The following is a 6609-nucleotide window of genomic DNA, read 5'->3' as shown; positions in this document are numbered from 1 at the left end:
CATAACAAACAATTTTAAATTTGATTTTTGTTCATGGTAACAATCAAATATTTTATCTTTTTTGGGATTTTCATTCTTGGCTATATTTTTGTTCTTTCCAAATATCCAATCCTTTACAACCCTAAACCTTTAACATAAAAAGCATTTAAATAAAAATAATTTTACAGACAGTTTTTTTTAAATAAAACATATTTATTATTTACAAAGATAAATGATCAACTTGAAACTGAATTGTTCGAGAATCTCCCAAAATAACTTCAGCGATATCTTCCCAAACTGTTCCATCCTGACTTACTTGAGGCTTAAATAATAACAAAAACATATTAAAAAAAACTTGATTGCAAAATAGACTACACCCAATGTTATTTTTTAAATTATTGAGGTTAAACTAACACATGTTTTTATACCCAATAACAGATGAAAATTACAAATTTGTATTTTTTTTTATATCTTTATCCTTGATGTGAAAAGGTCAACTTACAATCTAAACACATCACCTCAACCCAGTCTCAATTGCCTTTTGCAGTTTGGCTCATCAGGAGTTTATACCGTGTATAGTGGCTAACTCAATGGCACTACAGCACAAGAGCAGTGAGAATCAAACCCAGGACCTCATGTAGTGTTGCAAGTGTTCTAACCACTACACCACCTTACATGTGATCGAAAATAATAAATTTGCTAGTTGAATAAAGCATTTTTTTTATTCTTTCTTAAGCTACTTTTATTAATCTCTTATTTTAAAAGTTAACAGACAAAAACTTGAATAGATACAAACCCTAAATGAAAAACAGAATCTTATTGTTAAAATTCCCAAAAGTTATCCTGCTAGTTTTTTTAACAAAATTTTACTATATATGGTAATTTCTAATTCCATCCTAAACAAAATTTACAAAAACAAAATTACCGTGACTACACAGGTTCCAGTTGTTGAGTAAAATGGGGTGGAAAGAGATATTGTAACTGGAACCTTAAACTTTAATCCATGTGGCAAGCATTCAAATTGTGGAGTCAACAAATATGTTGGATTTTCCTAAACAAAACAATAATATACTTAATAAAAAACATGGGATATACAATTTGGCAATAATTAAAATGTTTTCTTTAAAAAAAATGTTACATTGCAAAAAAAAAAATTTTGAATATTCTAGTAATAAAAACCAATTTATGTAAAAAAAATATTTGTAATAAACAATTTATGTAGTAAACAATATATGTAAAACAACTTTGTAAAAACAAACACCTTTATAGGGGGGGAAACATTATTGCATTGAACAACATGGACAGTAATTTGAACATCCTCAGTAAGTGCACCTTCAGGAATATCAATGTAACATCCTGATACTTCAACTCTGCCCCCTTTCACACCAATCACCTTGGTTACAGTGTCTTAAAAACAATATGAGTTATTTTAATCTTAGTTTATTAAAAGAAACTGTAAACAATCAATGAAAACCCTAATTAGAAAACTGATTAAATCAATAAAACTAAAGATAAAAATTAAATATAGTATTATGGCAAACTTACCAGATATGTCCTCATATATAACTTCAATTCCTGATGCAGTTAAATCTTCAGCCTTTAAACAACAAAAAAACATTTAAATCATACTTGAATTTTTCAATAATTTAGTTAATAATTTTACACATAAAAAGCACCTAGTTTCTTAATTACCTGGTTAGTTTTTAGTGTTACTGGTTCGGTTAATGATTGATCAGATTGATCTTGTGCAATGGAGTATTCTTCTGGCAAACCAAAAACTCCTCGTATTTTAGTAGTCGGTAAATTTAGCTGCATTAAATATTATACAACACATATCACATTTCTCATAACATTATTTAGAAATGCCAAATTGTATCAAAAACTTAAAAATCATAAAATTAAGCTACAGTATACAAAACATATTTACAAACCTTTGCATTCCTATTTCTTGCAATTCTCAATAATTCTCGTCCTTCTGAATCAACTTCACAACCATCCAGATACAATCTTTTAATTTTGTGCAAACAATCACATAGCTTTGTGATGTCATCAAGTGAGAGTTTGTTGTTAACTAGGATCATAAAACTAACCTAATATTTAGTAAATTTGTAAAATTGTTTTGTTACAGATACTTACTAAAATAAACCAATTCTATAAAATAAAGAATTGTTTAAAACTAATTTTTCTTAAATATCTTAACTAATTTAAAATAAAAATTTTACAAGAACAAAAAAGTATTAGTTTACCTTTATGTTTGATTTTTCTTTTATTATCGGAAGAACTTGGTGAGTAAACATTGTTAAATTGTCATTCTTAAATCTAGGACGTAAATCTAACTCCACTGGTTTAATTGAAAGTTGAAGGATTTTAACGAGACTTGTAACATCATTGGGATAAAGATCACCACCGGCACGAACTTTTAAGGGTAAATGTTCAATAACTCAATCTACAAGTTCTCCTCCATATTCTTTTGTTAATTTACACAAAAAAAGAAGATTTGGTAAATATTTATGTTTTAAGTAATAACTGAGGTAGTTAAACAAAATATTTCTCTTTGGTGTTAAATCAGTTTCTAAATCCAACATCTTCTTTACTTTCTTTGAGTTTTGTTCATTACACAAACCATAAAGAAATTTGCACACATTAAAAATGTGGATTCAAACTCATCCAGAGAAAGATGCTGAATCATGTAAACTGCACAGAGAAAGTCTTGCCAATCTAAATTTGAATATTTCATGTGTTCTACCCCTTTAAATAGGTTTTGTCTAGTTTTAGCATTTTTAAATCCTTCGAATCTTTTCCAGTGATCAACTTTTGCAGGTCCATAGTTTTCAAATACAATTTCTTGTTCCATTATTCCGTTGTAGGCTAGTTTAGTCAACTTGGTCAACTCTTCTCTGCTAGTCTGCCCAGATTTAAAGCAGTCTTGGGTAAATGTCAACATTTTACTTGTCATTGTTGTAGTTACAGAAGGATCATCAGTTTTATTTGCCTGAATATAATAATTAGATTTCATTTCCACAGTTTAAAAAAAAAAAATTAAATTTCGACTCAAATTTTGACAAGAAAGTTAAATTGAATTATAAAAAGTAAGTAAGGCACCTTCAAGTAAATTATTATCTGCTGTGTTGTTATTGTTAATATTAATATCATGATGTTGCACACTGTATTTTTTATAACTAATGATGTAAGTTACTTAGCTTTTTGTTCTTTTTGTTAAAACCTTATGTTTAAACCCTATTACATTTCAAATATTTAATTTAATAAATGTAAAGTGGTATAAAAATAAAAGTTGTAAATAAACTGGTATGATAAATTATTGTTCCATACTCTCTCTCTACATAAAAGTTTAGCAAAATTTTATATTACCTGAGTAGATGTTGACTTGACTATATCTGTAGTTAGTTGATTAGATGGTTTTTGTAGGTTTAAATAATATTCAGGTAAACCATGAACACCTATAATCCTAGTTTTCTAAAAAAATTAACATTTTAATAACATTGATCTTATAAGTGTAAGTTACATGTAATTCCAAAATAAGTTGTTAGTTCACATTAACTGTCTGTACCCAGACAAAACTAATAAACACTACGTACCTCCCAAATTTACTCGTAGCTTGTACGTAACTCTCCTACGCAACGCCTTTTCTAATTAACAACAAACTTAAATAGGGTTGGGGTAAGGGTATATATATTTAAAGACTAAGATGATGTCTGCAAAACAACCGTCGGTGTTCAGTAAAGTCGCAAATTTAAAACAATAGGTCTTGTCTGACGACTATTGTTTAACAACAAGCGTACTGCCTAATTTGGGACATAATCAAACTTATAACTGTTTAATTAAACTATATTACAGTTTAATTAAACTATATTACACTTAAATGTAGTAATTTATAGCTAATGTTTATTATTCGCATAAGCTACATTGCGAGAGAGCTATCTCAGAAATATTACGTAACTCCTAAATTCACTGGTTTTGAGAACGTAACTTTGTTTTGTTGAGTTACGAACAGTTAACGTGAACCAAGTTGTTTTATCAGCATATGTTTACTTAATTAAATAAAATTTAGCATAAAAATAGTTATTTAAAGCTAATACAAAATTCAAAATAAATTAGGTTTTTGTAAAATTGATTTAGTTTGCCTTAAATTTGTTTACATATTTACAAACCTTTGCATTCTTATATCTTGCAATACTCAGTAATTCTCGTCCCTTAGAATCAATATTACAACCAACAAGCCATAAACTTTCAATTTTGTGCAAACAATCACACAGCTTTGTGATGTCATCAATTGAGAGTTTGTTGAACCAAAGGTAAATGGAATGAACCTAATATTTAATAATACATTTAAAACGGAGAGTTACAATAAATATTATTTTTTTCATTTTTAAATATTTTAACAAATATATTTATATTTAAACAAATACTTAAAATACAGAACTCTATTTACATTAATAAACTTCCTAAAACACATTTAAATAACAGAATTTTACTATTTACTTCCAATGCTAAAAGTAACAAAGAATTAAGTGGTCACCTTTATGTTTGATTTTTCTTTTATTATTGGAAGAACTTGGTGAGTAAACATTGTTAAACTGCCATCCTTAAAAGTTGGACACACACATAACTCAACTGGTTTGGTTGAACTTTGTAATTTGTCAACAAGTTTATCAACATCTTTTGGATAAACATCTCCTTTAATTTTAATCTATAAAAGTACAACATGTGAGTAATATATTTTGTAATAATGAGTTTAATACTTTTAACAAATTTAACTTTTATTTAATAACCAACTTGAATTTAATTATTAAAACAAGTAGAAGGTTGGTTTGTTGTTATTAGAAGTTTATTAATTTATTGTTATGAATATTAAATCTAACAGAAAAGTTATTCCAATTTGGATTAATTTCTTAAGTTTGATTTAAATTTTGAATTTACTATTACAAAAAAACTTGATTTATAAAATAACGTCTCTTAAAAAAACAAAAAATGTAATTAAAAGGTAAAAAAGTGTAGTATTAAGTCCCCTTTCACTTGATGTTATTTGTATAGGAGAATAGGTATAACCAAGATAGAACTAAATATTAATATAAATTATATGATTTGTATAAAACCTTTAATTTTTTTTATTAGTTTTTTTATTAAATATAGATTTATAAACAAAGTCATTTGTATAAATTATAAACAAATAATATAATTCTAAGGGGGGGTTGTTAATAGTAATTTAAAAAAAATTTGAACCACATGTTGTTGCAATAATTAATTGCAAAGGTTCAAAAAATTAGTATATACATTATACTAGTGGTCGCAACACCAGGCGCAGGTTTGTCAGGTGTATGTTATCGAGCCACATACTTTTTCGAGTTAAAATGCTTTACAACAGAAAGGTGCTTAGTTTTTGATTTGTAAGCTTATTTTGTATTAGAAACATTCAAAACTGTTAATCATCGATTTGATATAGAAATGAATTGCTTTAAATTTGTTACATTTTTATTTGTGAACATTTGGATTTTTTATAGGCTGTTCTGCAAAAAAAAATTCAGTTTTAAATCGTTTCGCAATGCGAAAAGGGTTGTCGGCCCCCTGCTCTAAACGGTCTTCAATATTAAAATATTCTGTATTACAATTCTATTAAGGCAGTTTGTGTACAAAACTCCTAGTTCAAAAGTTGCTTTGTAAAACAAAGAAAATCACCTTTAGAAAATTAAACTAAGGTAACTATCCGTTTCTAAGGTTAAAATATTTAATTTTACATTGAATGGTGACAAAACATTGTTACATTTATTATAACACTTAAAAAAACAATTTAATGTAATCTTTTTAATAAATTAAATAAAATATTTTCAGAGTAAGATCAAATGAAGTCACAATTTATAATTTGATTTTTTTAAATTTCAGATCAAATATAAAGTAGTTTTATATTGAATTTTGTATGCATTTTGAGCTTTTTGTCTTTTTTTAGATTAGTACTGTTTATGGAAAACTTTTATCTTTACTTTATTCTTATTTTACTTTAAAAATTAATAAGTTACTTTATTCTTATTTTACTTAAAAACAACAAAATATTTAATCTTATTAATTATATTAAATAACCTGTCTTCTCTTTGAAATGTGCATTGGTGGTCTATGTAAAGAAGATAGATTGGAAAGTCGCGAAGTCTAATTAAAAATATAAACAAATTATAATTTTACAATAAAGCCTTTTTTTAAAACCTTAAAAAATGTTTTACAAACTATTAAAATTGTTATACCATACATTAACAATTTTTCTGGCAAATTCCATTTTTGCAAAAAATAAAAGTTATTTCCCCCCCAACAAAACATTAAAATTATAACTAAACTTTAACAAACAAAATGACTAAACTCATCACCAGTTTGTTAAATATTTTTAGTTTCCATAAATATTTAAATTTGTAGTTTTTTGTTTACTTTTGCTTAAATTAAAAAAAATTGAACATAACTTTATTAACAAGTTTTATTGCACCACAGTATTATTATTAAATCACTTAACCCTTTTTTGTTTAAAAAAATTGAATTAAATTTACTAATAAACATTATGCAAACACTTTTTTAAAGAAGCACTGTGTTAAATTACATAACAAAATTTTGCTAAAGTAATTGAGCATTGTA

This window comes from Corella eumyota, chromosome 7 (genome assembly GCF_963082875.1).
Source record: "Corella eumyota chromosome 7, kaCorEumy4.1, whole genome shotgun sequence".
Taxonomy (NCBI): domain Eukaryota; kingdom Metazoa; phylum Chordata; class Ascidiacea; order Phlebobranchia; family Corellidae; genus Corella; species Corella eumyota.
This window is presented reverse-complemented; position numbering follows the sequence as displayed.